At 39.1% G+C, this 16854-nt stretch overlaps 1 pseudogene; it reads right to left on the bottom strand.

Moving 5' to 3' along the window:
- Positions 1-1128: 1128 nt before the first annotated feature.
- LOC149450351 (forkhead activin signal transducer 3-like) lies at positions 1129-4151 on the bottom strand (annotated as a pseudogene).
- Between the last annotated feature and the right edge of the window lie 12703 nt (positions 4152-16854).

Below are 16854 nucleotides of genomic sequence, written 5' to 3'. Positions count from 1 at the left end.
CATTCACTATATCTGGTCTCCCCGGACCCCGCATTCACTATATCCGCTCTCCCCGGACCCCGCATTCACTATATCTGGTCTCCCACAGTACACACAACATGGAAATGCAATTATTTTAGTAAATATAAACTACTAAACCTGGAAACCATCTGGCAGGAGGTTCAGAAAAGAAAAAGGTGAGGACAGAACGACTCGAGGAAGGTTTCTTTCCAAGATCTATCAAGGCCCTAAATGGTCATTCTGAGTAATATTATCTCGCTCCAAGTGACTTGGCTTGATGTTGTGGTCGGGGTGTCTTTTAGGCTTTTATATGGGGGGGGGGCAATGTTCACATGCGTGTATGTTGAGAATGTTATATGTTCACATATGTGTGTGGAGTTTTTTTATAGAATGTCATTGTGATTTCCGTTGCAATGACAATAAAGTTCCGATCTTATCTTCCAAAGTACTTTTTACAGATTATATAACTAGAGAATTACAACACTGATGATAAAGGTAAAGTGGTTGTAAAGGATGAAGGATTTGTACTGTTATGCATTCTATGCTTGAAGGTAAAAAGCCTTCTGTGTGCTGCTCCCCCCTCAGCCCCCCCCCAATACTCACCTGAGCCCCCTCTTGATCCGGCGATATGCACGGGTGCCTTGGCTGTCCCAGGTCTCTCTTCTCATTGGCTGAAACACAGCAGCTGGAGCCATTGGCTCCCACTGCTATCAATCACAGCCAGTGAGCCAATGTGGAGAGAGCGAGGAGCTGGACCGAGCCACGGCTCTATGTGTCTTATGAATGCACAGAGCAGGGCTCAGGAGTGAGCATGCACCAGTGCCCCCATAGAAAGAGGCTTACTATTGGGGGCACTGGTCAAGGGGGAGCAGCCAGGAGAACTGGTGGGGGACCCAAGAAGAAGAGGATCCTGAGCTGCTCTGTGCAAAACCACTGCACACTGAAGGTAAGTATGACATGTTTGTTATTTAAAAAAAACATTGATATCACTTGAGATTAAAAAACAAATTCAAATTTATTTGAAGTAAAAAAAGACAGACAAGACAGAAAATGACTGATATATACATTGTTGACTAATGCCTTTGGACTGCCACCTCCGCTGGGCCATGTGCCACGTTGGGTGCCAACATCACTGGGTAAGACTTGAAGCGCAGATAGTCCTGGAGGCAAAAGTGACTAGCCCAAGACCAGCCTTGTCTCAGCAACTGGCCAATCAGAAACCATTGGGTCTGTACCCTGGGTACACCCCACCCTGAGTAAATTGCTGGCCATAGACATTTTGTATATTCATGTAGCCCCCATGTTGTGGATACTCGGGGATGTTAAAGGCCATTCTAATGGGAGGGAAATCTGAAGAGGAGAATCTGGCTTCAGAGGGTGTGGGTGGGGGAGGCATTGGGGGCATCTGACTGGGATTGTAAACATCCCTCCGCTCCGCATAGGTGGAGCTTGAGTATGGGGAAGGTATGTAGTTGCACTGAGAAGAAAAGGGGAAGTTGGGGTAAAGCAGGAGAGGGTGTATGCTGGGAGGGGCCACAACATTAGGGGGCACATATTGTGAATAAGACGTTGGAAGGTTCCATAAGATGTTTGGGAATGTTGCAGCAGGATCTATATTTGGGGGTTGGGTTTGTACTGAGGGACCAGCCTCTGTATCTGATCTGACCACAGTAGTTTCGTTTGAAAGATGGGGGTGGTAAAAGTCTACAGATCTGTAGGGCTGTCCATGCAGGATATAAGGAGCCAGGTCAGGAGGGTAGGCTTCTTGCCGGGTGCCTCTCATATGCTGCAGCTTCATGGCATCCTCAGGAATTCGGCTCACATCCACCGTCCAGAAGTTGCCCTTAGCCTGCGGCTTTAGCGGATCTTTTAGGACCTGCAAAGAGTGAGAAGACATTAGAGGCGTAGGCCGGCACAGCAAATTCACACAAATCTATTACGAGTCAGGGTGACCGATCCTTACGGCCTATTTATAATACAGACAAATAATTTCCCCGGATCTGCCCCTATTATCATAAATGGTTATATTTTACATGGATAATATATGTAGAAAATTAAAAATGTTTGCTTTCTAAAGAGTGGGAAACAGTAGGATCCCCTATCAGGTGTGTGCTAAGATTTTAGCTGGAGTTCTTTTTTTTATCCAAATTGTATATAAATCTAAGTATACACGAATATACAAAATACAAAAATCAACCTATTGCAGTGTTGTCTCTGCCCCTCCTGTGATGTTTCTGGCAATCTGCAAATTCCAGGAGAAAAGTAAGAAATTGGTTGCTGCGGGAGGGGCAATTCCCTGCACCGGAAGATAGAGCAATGCCCAGCTCTGGGGGGGGGGAGAGACAATACCCTGTGCTGAAAGGAAGGGGGTCAAACCTGCAGTAGAGGTGATGGCATTTCCCTGGGGTGGAGGAGACAATGCCCTGGGGTGGAGGAGACAATGCCGGCCCTGGGGTGGCCATATGAAGAATATACTGATGCAATAGGTAGAATCAGTGTTGGGTAATGGGAGGATGAGGGAGGGTAAAAACACAAGGTAGAGTAATGAAGCAGAGTGGACATCTACACATACCGGGGTTTATTTACTAAGGCTAGAGAGTTCAGAATCAAGTTCACTTCTGCATAAAAACCAATCAGCTTCCAGGTTTTACTGACAAAGCCTAATTGAGCAAGCAGAGGTAAGAAGCTGATTGACTACCATGCACAGCTGCACCAGATTCTGAGTGCACCAGTTTTAGTAAATCCCCCCCATGGAGTAGATACAATAGTTGCTCTGTTTTGGGTATCTGAGTTGTATTTGAAGACATTGCAAATGAAGCTCCCTTCACTGGGTCATACTGGGTGTGTCATCCTGGGACAATGTCTGTAGCACATGGGACTCCAAACAATCCCAAACATCACCCAGTGACACCAGATTCCCATTGTGTCACTCAGCAGTGCTGGAGGCGCTCAGCCCACAGTAGGAGAACTTAAAAAAATAATCAGTAAAATGATGTTTATGTTTGGGTAAAATATAACTCTAGTTGAGTCTGCGGGATTATTTATAATGAGCAGGAAAAAATTGTTGCTTTCCCTTTTGACAGTATTTCGCAACGCTGCTGTTCTCAGTTTCACAAACATTTAAAGCAGAAAGTTCCAGCGATGTATAAAAACATTAGTGTAAAAAAAAACCTTGAAATTTAAAAAAACAAAGACTTTTGAACACGAAAAGAACAATTTTAAATGAAGTTCCGTTCCTGCTTGGAGGTCTTCATAAATTGTAAAAATACGGCCAAAAAAAGAAAATTCCTCAACAGCTCTATAAATAGACAATTACCAATATACATCAAACCATAAATATACAATTAGTTATAAATACACAACTGACAGACCAACAACAGAAATGGAACAAATCCAAAGTACGGGATACAGAAAATATTCCAAGCTACCATACAACAAGGGTTTGCAACCGTACTGAGACCAGGGCTTGATAAATTCTTCCAGAATTTTCTATGACCAAACAGTAGAAACAAAAAGTCTATAGTCACACAATTAAATTACGGAATACAAAATATGTATTAAAATGCTGGAAAGCTTTGGCTGGGGCTGGATGTCACTGTGGGGGACTGGGGGTTCTGGAGGGGATTAGAGCAGACCTGATGCCCTTGTAGGGGATGAGGCTTTTGGAGGGAGTTGGGAGTAGATGGGAGAGTTGATGGTCTCTCCAGGAGACTGGGAGCTTTGTAGAGCCTGGGGTTCACCTTAGGAGCTTGGGGGACACTGTTGGAGGTTGGCAAGTCAACACTCTTGAGGCAGGAGAGCTCTCAGGGAGTCTTGGGGTGGGGGGGGGGGGACTGTGTGAAGTTTAGAGGCAACAGGGCTCTGGGCACACTCTCATATTATCACATTTACATTTTAATACAAGGACTATTCTGCAGGATTAGAACCTTAAGAGCCTACCACCACCATCACATCACAGGAGCACCAAGTCCTTACCTTTCTGAAGCAATCATTGGAGGAGAGGTTGTGTCGAACAGAGTCCTTCCAGCCCTGATAATCCCCCTTAAAGAAAGGGAAGATGCTGCTGAGCTCTTGGAGGATCTGCAAGGAAAAAATATAGTCATAAGCAAATGAGCATAACCATAAACCCAGATACGTAATACCTATCACATTATATAAGTAATACTTAGCTCCATTTGTGACTTTGACCCTCACCAGGAAACCTGCACTGAAACACTTAGGAGGACACCTCTGCAGACCTTCTGAATATGCCAGGAGCCCATCTATCATACAATACTTTCTAATCTGGGCATATAGCAATTGCAGTCATGGTAAAGACAGAACTCTTTGTACATGCTTGTATTGATTTTGGTGGGAAACTAGCAATTTTCTGAAGAGGTTTGATGTTGAAAGCCTCCATGTTTTTTGTCCAGAAATGTTTCCTTTAAAGCCTATCAGTAATAAAAACAGAAAATTCACCCTACTTCTGTTTTTACTACATATTGGTATGTTTTTTTCAGCCTTCGTAAGTCTACCAGAGATTAATTTTCTCCTTAAACTATTTTTTTCTGAAAATAAAGACTTTCCCTCTGACTGGTCCTTATTCTGAGCTGGTCTCAATGTCACCCCCTTCCCCTGCCCCTAGTTGCAGTAAAGTCCCAAGAAGACCCATAATGGGGGTTAGTTACCTGGGAAAGCTTGAGCTTTCTCCCTGGGGCGCTCTGGATCACCATGGCAATCATGGCCATGTAGGAGTATGGTGGTTTGGCGTATCTTTGATAATTCTTCTTTTTGCTATTCTTGCTGTGCTGGTCATTTGACTCGGGGGCTTTGGGGTCTCCACTGGCCTCTCCAGGGCAGTTCTCGATGTCGGGCAGGTTTCTGTCCAAGTTGTTGGGGTCAGAGACAGGCATGTTGAGGCGATTCCAGGGATGATGTGGATAACTCAATGTTTTGTCAAGTGTGTTGGAAGTCTTGGGGCTGCCAGATATACATAAGGCTGGGACCCCCACCCTGGTTTTATGATGTAAATGTGCCCTTTAGGAGAATAGGGCACACCTGGCTTACTGTAGAGGGTCCCCATCCCTCCATTCAGTGGAGGTTATAGAAATTTCAGGGCTGTGGTGTGGTATGATTGTTATGTATATGTTGTGTAGACTATTTGCTGCTGGTGTGTATATCCTTTGCTGCTGGCATGTATATTATTTGCATATACCTAGTTCACCTTGTATATGGTGTGCATACTTGTGGATATAGTGTTTCAGATTTTGTATATCCCTTGAATAATTTAGATTGGTTACTAATTAAAATATATTTGTATATTTGTTTTAACTTTAGATTTTTAAAAGTTACCAAGCTTAGAATGACTTTTTTTGGCATACATACCTAATCTTAAAGTTGACTTTATTTTAAAACTTTTTATCCAGCAAACTCTGTTAAAGATTTCAACCCTGAATTAAACTGTTTTTATATTATTTTTTTTAAATCATTTTAACTATCCATTTCACATTTACAAGCACATTGCATTTGGTAATTACTTTTATTTATTAAACTTGGAAAGGTAACTTTCTTGGAGGATCTTTAATTTAGGGAGTACATTCATTAAATTAGAATTGGGCTTTTTACACAAATTTGCAATTGTTTTCTGTTTGTTTGATTTATTATTTTATAATATTTTAGACTTTTAAACATGGGAGGTGTATTACTAATAACCAAATTAACACTGAATGGTATCTATGACTACATAGTTTTTGTTTTGGTTTGTTTTTTAATGGTTGAACTGGATGGACTTTTGTCTTTTTTCAATCAGACTATCTATGTAACTATGTACATAATAATTGATTAATATTAATAATTCTTACTTAATGGGCATTACATATGTATTATTAATGAGAGTTAAATAAGCCATATTACTTATTGGTTTAGGGGTAATGGGGAGCAGTTTTGAAGCTACTTTATTTCTCTTCCTTGTAGCAGAAATGTTTTTAAAACATTTGACACCCCAGTAACAAAATGGCCATTTTATATCTATGATAGACATACCTTGAATTTACTATCTTATATGTTATAATTAAGGACATGTATTGCAGCTCAATATTTCCCAGAACAATCTGCAATTGGTGAACACAGTAGAGAAAGAACGCGGAGCAGGGGAAAAAATTTAGGGAATTATATACCCAGCAATGATAAATATACTGTCTCAAGCAAAATGTATATTAAAATACTTTTGTCAGTTTATAAATACGGGGAAATTAATTTTGGAGCTGCTGGCATGCCACAATTGTTACCATTAGGTGCCACATTTCAGATAATCTATTATTAATGGATAGATTCCAAGTGGAGCTCAGCTCCTGAAAAGTTAATTTTTTTTTTCAGTAATGCAGCCTTTCTGAACCTTTTTCAATGCAGAGGAACCCTTGAAATAATGCTGTGGTCTCAGGGAACCCTTGCTAATAATTACTATATCTACAAATTATGATACATTAGGTCAGTCGGAAGAATGTTTTCCAAGCTATGGCTCTCCAGCTGTTGAAGTACTACAAGTCCCATCATGCCTCTGGGAGTCTTGCCAGTGGCTGTCAGGGTCTTGCAAGGCCTCATGGGACTCGCAGTTCCTCAACACCTGGAGGGCCATAGTTTGGAGACTCCTGCTCTATACGCTTGTGGTCATTGGGAAGAATCCCCCCCTTACAGATAAAAAGATCATTGGTGTCAGAGTGAACTTATCTGAGAGGCAGAAATTGCTCATTGCACAAGGAACCCTTAGCAACCTCTGGGGGATCCATGGTTGAGGAACCCTGGTGTAATGTGTTGTGTGCTATTATATAAATGAAGGAAAATAACAAAGGCCACATATTAAATTGAATTATATAAAATTGACCATTATTAGGCTATAGTGACTGTGGGGTTGATCTACTAAAGCTGGTTCAGCTGGTTGGTGCATCTGTGCATGGCAGCCAATCACCTTCTAACCTCAGCTTGTTCAATTAAGCTTTAGAAATAAAACCTGGAAGCTGATTGGTTTCTATGCAGAAGTGCAGGAGATTCTGAGTGAACCAGCTTTAGTCAATAAACCCCACTGATCCTACTTATTACAAGTTGAAAGGGTAGAAACAAAGAAACAGTGAAAGACAAAGCAACCTAGCAAGTGTGCACCTTTCTATTTATTGTTTTGTTTTTTTTGAGTTTTTGTTTTCCTTTTTTCAAATTGTATAGATCTCTACCTCCGCTGGAAGTCTGTTCTGTACTTTTTCTGTACAATAATACTTTCTAAGGTTTATGTGAACCTTTCCTCCTTTAGTTTCAGTCCATGTCCTCCTGTTCTTGATCTTGCCTTCATATTGAAATTCCTGCCCTCCTGAACCTTATTCACCCCCTTCATGGATTTAAAGGTGTCAGTCATGTCCAACCTTTCCATTATTTCCTCCAGGCAGGACATATTAAGTTCCTGAAGTCTCTCCTGATATGTTTGGTCCTTCAGATCTTTCACCATTTTTGTTGCCCATCTCTGGACTCGATCTGTCTTATCTGTATCTTTTTGTAAGTGATGTCTCCAGAACTGGGCGCAGTGGGGGATGACTTGCTGAAGGCAAACAGTTGGTCACTTTGCAAGGGAATTTTCCTTTAACTTCGTGAATGTGGTAAATATTCACTTTGCAAAAAAAAACCCAACCATGTGTAAGAATAATATTTTTAAAAACTGTATTTTCGCATACACATGATTGAATGATGGAAGTCCAGAGATTCATAGTTACGTAGATAGGCTGGCCATACATTATATAATTTTCTGCCCAATTTTCTTTAGTTTTTTTTTTTTCAACTGTGTAGTGCAAGAGCCCACCTACTTGGGTACAACTGAAAGTGTTGTTTAGGTTTGACCTCATATTATATGGTTTTTGGTAAATCTAAAGCAATTTTCTAAAGAAAATTGTATAGTGTATGGCCAGCCTTAGACTGGCCATACACTATAAATGTTCTTACAATTTTCTGCTGAATTTCCTTTATATTTACCTGCAACTATGTAGTGTAAGGGCTGTCCTAATTGGATACAATTGAAAGTGTTGTTAAGTTTGACCGTCTATTATATTTATTATTTTTGTTAAATCTAAACCAAAAATCTCAAAATATTGTAAAATGATTGGCCAGCCTAATATTGTATTTCTTACAATTTCCAGTCCAATTTCTGCCCAATTTTCTTTAGATTTGCCATCAACTATGTGGTGCAAGGGTCTGCCTAATTGGATACAATTGGAAGCGTTTAGGTTTTTTGGTAAATCTAAACCAAAATCCTGAAGAAAATTGTATGATATATGGCCAGCCAAATGCATTAAACATTATACAATTTTCTTGAGAATTTTGCTTTAGACTCACCAAAAACTATATAATATGAGGTCAAACCTAAACAAACACTTTCAATTGTACCCAATTAGGCAGGCCCTTGTACTACATAGTTGAAGGTAAATAAAAAGGAAATTGGGTAGAAATTGGACAGAAAATTGTATAATGTATGGCCAGCCTTAGTCTGGCTGAAAAAGACAAAAGTCCATCCAGTTCACCTCACTCATCACACTTGGAGTATATTATCCTGCAAAGTGAACAGCCTATTTGCTTTTAATAAACCAAATCAAGTAACTCCGGCCAAAACTGTTTTATGTAAAAGTGGAAAATGAATTTAGTCTGAAGAGGAAGCAGAGTTTTGGATGGAGTGGGATCGGGGTACAACCTTTGTCCAGATGTCTTACTGTCTGCCTTCATTAATGGAAGATCTTCCACACTTCATCCAAAACCTTATATAAAAATGTATAAAAAGTAAAACCTTTTTAAAAAAGTTGGATAGAGTAGAAAATGGTGAAAATTTTTTTTTCCCTTCCTATACTATAGACCAAGGATCTCCAAACTATGGCCCTCCAGGTGTTGAAGTACTACAAGTTCCATTATGCCTCTGACTTTGAAAGTCTTGCCTGTGGCTGTCAAAGTTTTGCAAGGCCTCATGGGACTTGCAGTTCCTCAACACCTGGAGGGCCATAGTTTGGAGACCCCTGCTATAGACCAAGGATCTCCAAACTATGGCCCTCCAGGTGTTGAGGAACTGCAAGACTCTGACAACCACAAGTAAGACTCCCAGAGACAGAGGCATGATGGGACTTGTAGTACATCAACATCTGGAGGGTCATAGTTTGGAGACCCCTGATCTAGACAACACAGGACATCTTTCCAAAGGAATGGAAATCTACTCTTAAACTGGTCATACACTTTTAGATCCTCACCAGAATATTGGGGGTTATTTACTAAATGCAAAATCTGGTGCAACTCTGCATCGTAACCAATCCGCTTCCAGGTTTTATTGCCTAAGCTTAAGGCTGCATTCACACTTGAACATTTTGTAGCTTGAAACTCGAAGCTCCAAAGAAGCTCAAACTTTTCAAAAATCAATTGTTCTCTATGGTGCCTGTTCACACCTGATCACACAGACAGGCACCATAGAGAACAATTGATTTTTTTAAGTTTGAGCTTTTTTGGAGCTTTGAACTACAAAACGCTCAAGTGCGAATTCAGCCTAATTGAACAAACTGAAGTTAGAAGCTGATTGGCTACCATACACAGCAGCACCAGGTTCGGAGTGCTCCAGTTTTAGTAAATATCCCCCCCCCCATGTGTCCATTTCTGGAGACCTCACTTACAAAAAGATATTGATAAGATAGAACAAGTCCAGAGATGGGTAAAACAAATTGTGAAAGGTCTGGGAGATAAAACATATCAAGAGCAATTTCAGGAACATAATATGTACAGTCTGTCTGGAGGAAAGAAGGGAAAGGGGAGACATGATTGACACCTTTAAACACATGAAAGGGGTGAATACGGCTCAGGAGGGCAGGATTTTCAATATGAAGCCAAGATCAAGAACACGGGACATGACCTTCAACTAGAGGAGGAAAGTTCAAAACTAACCTTAGAAAGTATTATTTTACTGAAAGGGTAGTTGATGTTTGAAAGAAACTCCCAAATGAGACAGCGAGCCAGTCAACAGTAAATGGCTTAAAAAACATGCTTGGGGCAAAAAACAAAACAACCCCCCCTCCCAAAAAACAAAAAAACTGGTCAGACCTGTTTGACCACTCAGTCCTTTTCTGCCCTCACTTTTCTAGGTAGTGAGTTCCTCAAATGTAAATGGCTTCAAACATGCTTGGGACTAGCATAGATCTATACTCAGACAAAGAAAGTTAAAAAAAAAGAAAAGAGAAAAAAAACAGAAAACAAATAAAAAAACAAGTTTAAATAAAAACAAAAAAGAACAGGAAGACTCAATGGACCACTCAGACTTATTTCTGCTGTCATTTTTCTATTTTTCTATGTTTCTATGTAAAACTTAATTTGAAAAGGTTTGTGTTCTGAATGTTTTTTAGGCTGACCATAAATGAATAGAATTCTGAACAAAAATTTTTAGGCAACTTTTTTATTACTATTATTATTATTATACAGGATTTATGGCGCCAACCGTTTTCTCAGCACTTTACAATTTAACAGGAGACAATACCATTACAATACATTTCAGTACAGAAGGAATAGGAAGACTAGGAATAGGAACTTTGTACGAAAATTCTCAGAAAATGTGTTTGTCATTCGAAAGATTTAGTTATTTGATTTTATTTTTTTTTTTCAAATTCTATTTTTATTTAAAACAACAGAACAGCAGAAGACACGTATCATGTATCCATATACACATAAACAAATTACAGAATAAAGGTATCAAAAGCGATACAAGAATGTGTAAATTCCAAAATAGTACAGGGAAAAATACAATCCCAAGGCGGTGTACAGGGCAACTCAGTGCACACAAATGTCACAACCCCGCTGTAGTTTAAACTCCATAGCAGTATTCCTGAGTGTAGCTCGGGGTAAAATTTCAGTACCAAAAGCGGTAACCCCCCCGAGCTACACTCGGGCTTACCATGCGGCGCTGCATAAGGATTCCCTGCAGAGCTTACCTTGTCCTGCGCTCCCGAGATGTGTCCCCTGCAGCATCCCTGGCCATCTCCTCCTGCGGATGCCGGCATCCGGCTTCTGTGTTCCGGTCCCATTTCACATACATTTTGTCCCGAGTGCTTTGTCCGGCGCCCTGCCTGCATTTTTACTGTTCTTTCTTCCTGGAAACTTAGAAAAGTCCATGGCATCCAAAAAGCGTCCCTTTAGGTCAGACGCGGTTTTAGACCGGCTAGAGAACAGCGATAGTAAATCAGAACCACTTGCAGAATTGAGTGATAATGATTCGTGGGGGAAATTCCTCATCAGACACTGAAAACGATTTTGCAACTTTGCTCAGCGATGTGCGAACTTGGCGCTATATTTCAAATTTCAGTGTTTTTGGTTTGATTATATTATTGAATTAAATGTATTATTATTATATTATTATTTTTTATGATTATTTATTAAATTATAATTTATTATTTTGTGTTTCAAATTTTATCATCCCCGGGATGTTTACTAGACTCTTGTCCAGACAGATTTCAGTATGTTATTCCCAAAAATTACAGCCTACAATAAAAAAACTACATATTTCCATGCAAAATAATTGTACCTCTTTCAGCACCAAAAATCTGAAATCATCATACCGCTAGGGAGGTTAAACAAAAAAAAAGAGAAAAAGAGATAGGAAAGAGCAATAAGTCAGAAAGCACAGGAGAGAAAGAGGAGGAGAGAGAAAGGGAAAAAGAGAGAGAAAAAAAGGCAGGAGCAAATTAGTCTGCTTGATTTTAACCCCTCGCCCTTCAGAGGATTCCCCCCCCCCCCTTCCTGACCAGACCATTTTTTGCAATACAGCACTGCGTTACTTTAACTGACAATTGCACGGTCATGCAACGCTGCACCCAGATGAAATGTATGTCTTTTTTTCCCACAAATGAAGCTTTCTTTTGGGGGTATTTGTTGGGCTCTGCAGTTTTTATTTTTTTGCGCTGTAATCAAAAAAAGACCGACAATTTTAAGAAAAAAACAATATTTTTTACTTTATGCTATTAAACATGTCCAGTAGAAATTTTTTTTAAAAAATCACATTTCGTCATAAATTTAGGCCAAAATGTATTCTGCAACATGCCTTTGCTAAAAAAAAAAATCCCAATACGTGTAAATTAATTGGTTTACATGAAAGTTATAGCATTTACAATGGTGGTATGGATCTTTTTTTTTCTTCTAGTAATGGCGGCGATGAGCGACTTATAGCGGGACTGCGACAGGCATTCTGACACTGGGGGGGGGGGAACTGACTAACTGCCACTGACATCCCCAGTGACACCAATACAGTGATCAGTGTTAATAAAAAGCACTGACACTGTACTAATGGCACTGGGCAGGAAGGGGTTAACATCTGGGGCGATCAAAGGGTTAACTGTGCACCTTGTGTGTGTGCTTGTGTCAGCACATTGCTTTGTATGGCTCTGCTCTTGCAATACAAAGCAGTGTGCAGGAGCTGACAGGGGAGAGATCTATATTTTTTGCATACAGACCTCTCCCCATCAGCGATACTTGGCGATCTCTGGGTGATGGTGGGGGAATCACTGGCCTGGACCCGGTGGTCAACAGCTAAGACCGCCAATGGTGGTGCGGTTCGGGCGTGCGTGCCCCCTACCTGGAATTGCAAATTCACGTAAGTCCTCAACCAGGCAGATCCATAGAGAGGGAGAAAAGCAGTTATGAGTTATCCCATCAACAACATTTATTACGTCCTGCCAGTATTGCATGACAGCCAGGCAGGACCAGAAGACGTGTGTGAGAATCCCCCAGTGAGTAGTTGTAGAGCACCCAGGCCAAGAGATTGAGGGAAGCCTCACGTGGAGCGTGTATAAGGTGTCATTAGCTCTAAGTATCATTTTAATTTTAATACGTTTATCCTTTATCGAGACTAAATGCATGGAAGGAAGGTCCCACATGTCCCTCCAATCATCAGTGTTTAGGTCCATAATGTCCATCAGCCACTTTTACATGATTGAGGACAGGTCAGGAATTGCTAGCAGGGTGAGATGGCTGTAGATAGTCCAGGTGGGTTTCTCAAAGCATGTCGTCCTGAGTCAGTGTTCAAGGTTGGATGGGATTTGTGTGGAAACTGAGACCCGAGAGCATGGGACAACTACAGGAATCAAAGGAGACATGAAGCTGGGGGGTTAACATGTGAGGAGAGGTTAAAAAAGAATAAAAGGGCTCGGTTTTTAAAAATATGTGACAAGGTTTTAATATTACACTTGTATGTGGTTGTTTGTCCGATTTTTCTCATCATGTATACTAGGTGTTAGGAATTTGTTTGTTCAAGAAAAATTTCCATCCTGCTCCTTCGAATTTTCTCATCACTGCGGTCAAAAATGGACATCAATTTGTCCCCACTAATGATTAGAGAAACAAATGAACTTTAGAACCTTCTTTTCCCAAGAATTGTCATTTAAATTCTACCCATCTATGGCTAGTTTTAGTGGGGTAAAAGCAACATTTGTTTTGACCGCAGTGACTAAAAAATTAAAAGGAGCAGGATGGAAAATGTTTTTTTTTTAAAAAACCTAATTTCTAACAGTGTATGTGTTTTTTTTTTTTGTTCAGGAAAATGTATTAATTCCAAAATCAACTAAAAAGCAAAAGAAATGTTGAAGTATCTTTGAATGGCATTCTTCAACATAATGAATGTATCAAACGAATGTTCATACAAACATTAGTTTGAAAATCCACTAGAGTACGGCCAGCTTTAGACAGTTGTCATTAGAACAGCTTGTCCCATTGGATGATGATTTCCCTCTGTACCTGTCCAGGTGACAATTTAACATTTTGGATTTTTTTACCTTCATTCTTGTTTAGAAAGTATTATGACCACATATCTAAAATGAAAAAAATATATATAAAAAGTGAAAAAAATCTTTATTTTGAATTGCAAAAAAGATCATCGTCAATTAAAATCGCATAAACGTTAAAGAGTCGCACTTAAAAGAACCCTTTTTGAAAGCTATGGTAGCCCACAGGTATGCAATATGGTATCAAAAATCTTTTTGAAATAAGGATGTCCCTGGACAGTCACAAGCAGAGAAGTATGGTAGAAAAAAAAAACTTCCTTGGAGAATTTTCAAAAAGCTTTGAACAGTTCCTAAATGTAATATCAAAAGGTGTAAGGACACCATTAATGGAGTTCCGGTGTTATATTTCACACCACATGGTAAGATAATAGTCCACATCTCTTAGATGTAGTATCTCTAAAGGATCCTGTCTTGTCCTGGAGAGTTTTCGTAACCTCTTCATTTATCATATGGAGGCTAGCATGCAAAAAAAAACCAGACAATCATTCGTCCAATATTCTCATTGTGTGTTCGGGGCTTTGGAGGTGCTGGGCTCTACAGGGAACAACAGGTACTTAGTCTGATTGACCTGGAGGCTCCTAAGTTCTGTTAAAAGACTTGTAAGCCTTGCAGGGCTCCTTGAAGGGAAAGGCCCATGTTGTTTAGGAAGAGCAGGAAATAGTCCACATACAGGACCGCCAGCCAACCAATCAAATGACTCCTAATGTTGAGCGAGACATGAGGCCGCCTCCACAACAGGCTCCATGTCCAAAGCAAGAAGGGCCGGAAAGAGTTTGGGGCATTGTAGAATCAACTTCATATTTACCAAAACTCTATAATGTTAGGACCTACCTAATCTATCCATTCAATTTGTATCCAATCAGGCAAGCCCCTTGCACTACATAGTTGTTAGTAGATCTAAAGAAGATCCTACAATCAGATACAAATGTGTTGAGGCGTAATGTCAGTATTCTCAGTTTACCATTTACACAAGAACATGGAATATTGATGGCTAATTTGACAATTCTGACACCATTCCTGTGATCAGTTCCATGACTTTTATGAAAGTGACTTTCCATAATGTGCCTTGAGGAGTCTCACTTCTCAGCCTGAATCTTGTTTACAGTAAATAGTACATGCCAGAAGTCTAAAGTAATTCATCAAAACCCCAATGTTCTCCTGATGTATCCCATCAGGGCACAATGCACACTCCTCCCCCTCCATAAATGGTCTTCACTCCCTGTGTGCCTCCAACCTTCATTTACAACTCAACAGCCCCAACCATGGTGAGGGAGGCCTGGAGCCTTGTTCATAAACAGTGCCTGTTATGCAGATTGCCATGTATCTCAATGTGTGCAACCATCACAACATCCCATTGTCAGGAGAGGAGATGCCATGAATTCAAAATATAAAAATTCCTGTGGGTGAATTATTATGAAGGTGGAAATTGACTGTTGGACATAAGTATTCTACACTGAGCCCCCCAGAAAGGAGTTATTATCTCTAGATGAACATAGAAGGCCCATAAGTTAGTATGGAATTCAATATAAATATAAATAAACAGCGCAAATTTAGATAATTAATCAATATAATAAATCATTAAAATAAGTGCATAAATTATTCGTGTTTCCCCTTAATAATGAACAAAAACACCCAAAAGTCCATGTGCTGAAGACATAATTGAATTGTAAAAATAAAAAAATATAAAAAAATATAAAAAAATGAAAGTGCCAACTTCTTTTCTTCAAAAAATATTTTCACCTTCCACCAGTGCACACACCAACATTGAATACACTCACCAGAACTTGGTGAGTAAAAGACCTTTAAGGAATTTTAGGGATCCTAAACCCTCTTTGGTGCCACGCTAGGGAAAATCTTCACCCTCCGAATAGACTCCACCATCCAACCAAAAGAAAAAAACTCACATAGCATAATATTGTCACACAATGGTAACTTATTCCAAATCGAGATTAAGGCCACTCACATGTTAAACACTTGTTAAAGGCATGTTTATTATGTGTAACAGGCTTCAGTTCCAGCAGATATACAACCTTTTCCTTCCAGGACTCTCACATCCACAATGGAACAAGGACAAAACTCCTCTTAGACCAAACAGTGAACCAAGATGGCCGCTGGAACGCACCGCTCCGCGTGCGTTCCACTCACCGGAAATGACGTCAGGCGCATAGAGTGTGGACAGGAAATGCGTCAACGCGTTTCGCCCCTCCCATAGGGCGTTATCAAGACACCCATCTCCCGTCCTCACTCATTTAAATATCGATGTAATGCCCTCCCCTCCAATTTAATTGGTCAGACCACCTCCCAGGATAATTACAGAGGCTGCTCCTCCCACTACAAGATGTGAGAGACCTTTACAAGATGCCAATCTACATAACAACAACATGAATTCTAACAATTGATATGAACAATTCAAATAAAAACAATATCTTTATAATTTAATATAATTCATATTAATAAATATGTATCTTATCTAAAAACAAATTACAAAATCAAATAAAATAAAAATAAAGAATAAATAAAAATAAAAATAAATAAAAATAAAAATAAAAATAAATAAATATAAAAATAAAAATAAAAATAAATATAAAAATAAAAATAAATAAAATAAAAATAAAATAAAAATAAAATAAAAATAAAAATAAATAAAAATAAAAATAAAAATAAAAATAAATAAAAATAAAAATAAAAATAAATAAATATAAAAATAAAAATAAATATAAAAATAAAAATAAATAAAATAAAAATAAAAATAAAATAAAAATAAATAAAAATAAAAATAATAATAAAAATAAAAATAAAAAATTATTAAATTAAAATAAAAATAAAAAATTGGAAATAAATAGCAGTCTTTAAACACTAAATCCTCTACTCTTACCAATCTGACAGGAAACAGTTGATATCTATATCTGAGTTCAACCCCCTGGGCAACAAAGAACCCAATTTTAGGATCCATCTCGTTTCATTCTGTGAGATGGACTTGACCCTATCTCCTCCCCTCCAATAACATCTTGTAGTGGGAGGATCAAAACCAAAAATAGTGAAGCGCTAG

The sequence above is a fragment of the Staurois parvus genome, unplaced genomic scaffold (assembly GCF_062004578.1).
Source record: "Staurois parvus isolate SC_StPar_1 unplaced genomic scaffold, SC_StPar_1.0 ptg000575l, whole genome shotgun sequence".
NCBI lineage: Eukaryota > Metazoa > Chordata > Amphibia > Anura > Ranidae > Staurois > Staurois parvus.
This window is presented reverse-complemented; position numbering and strand designations above follow the sequence as displayed.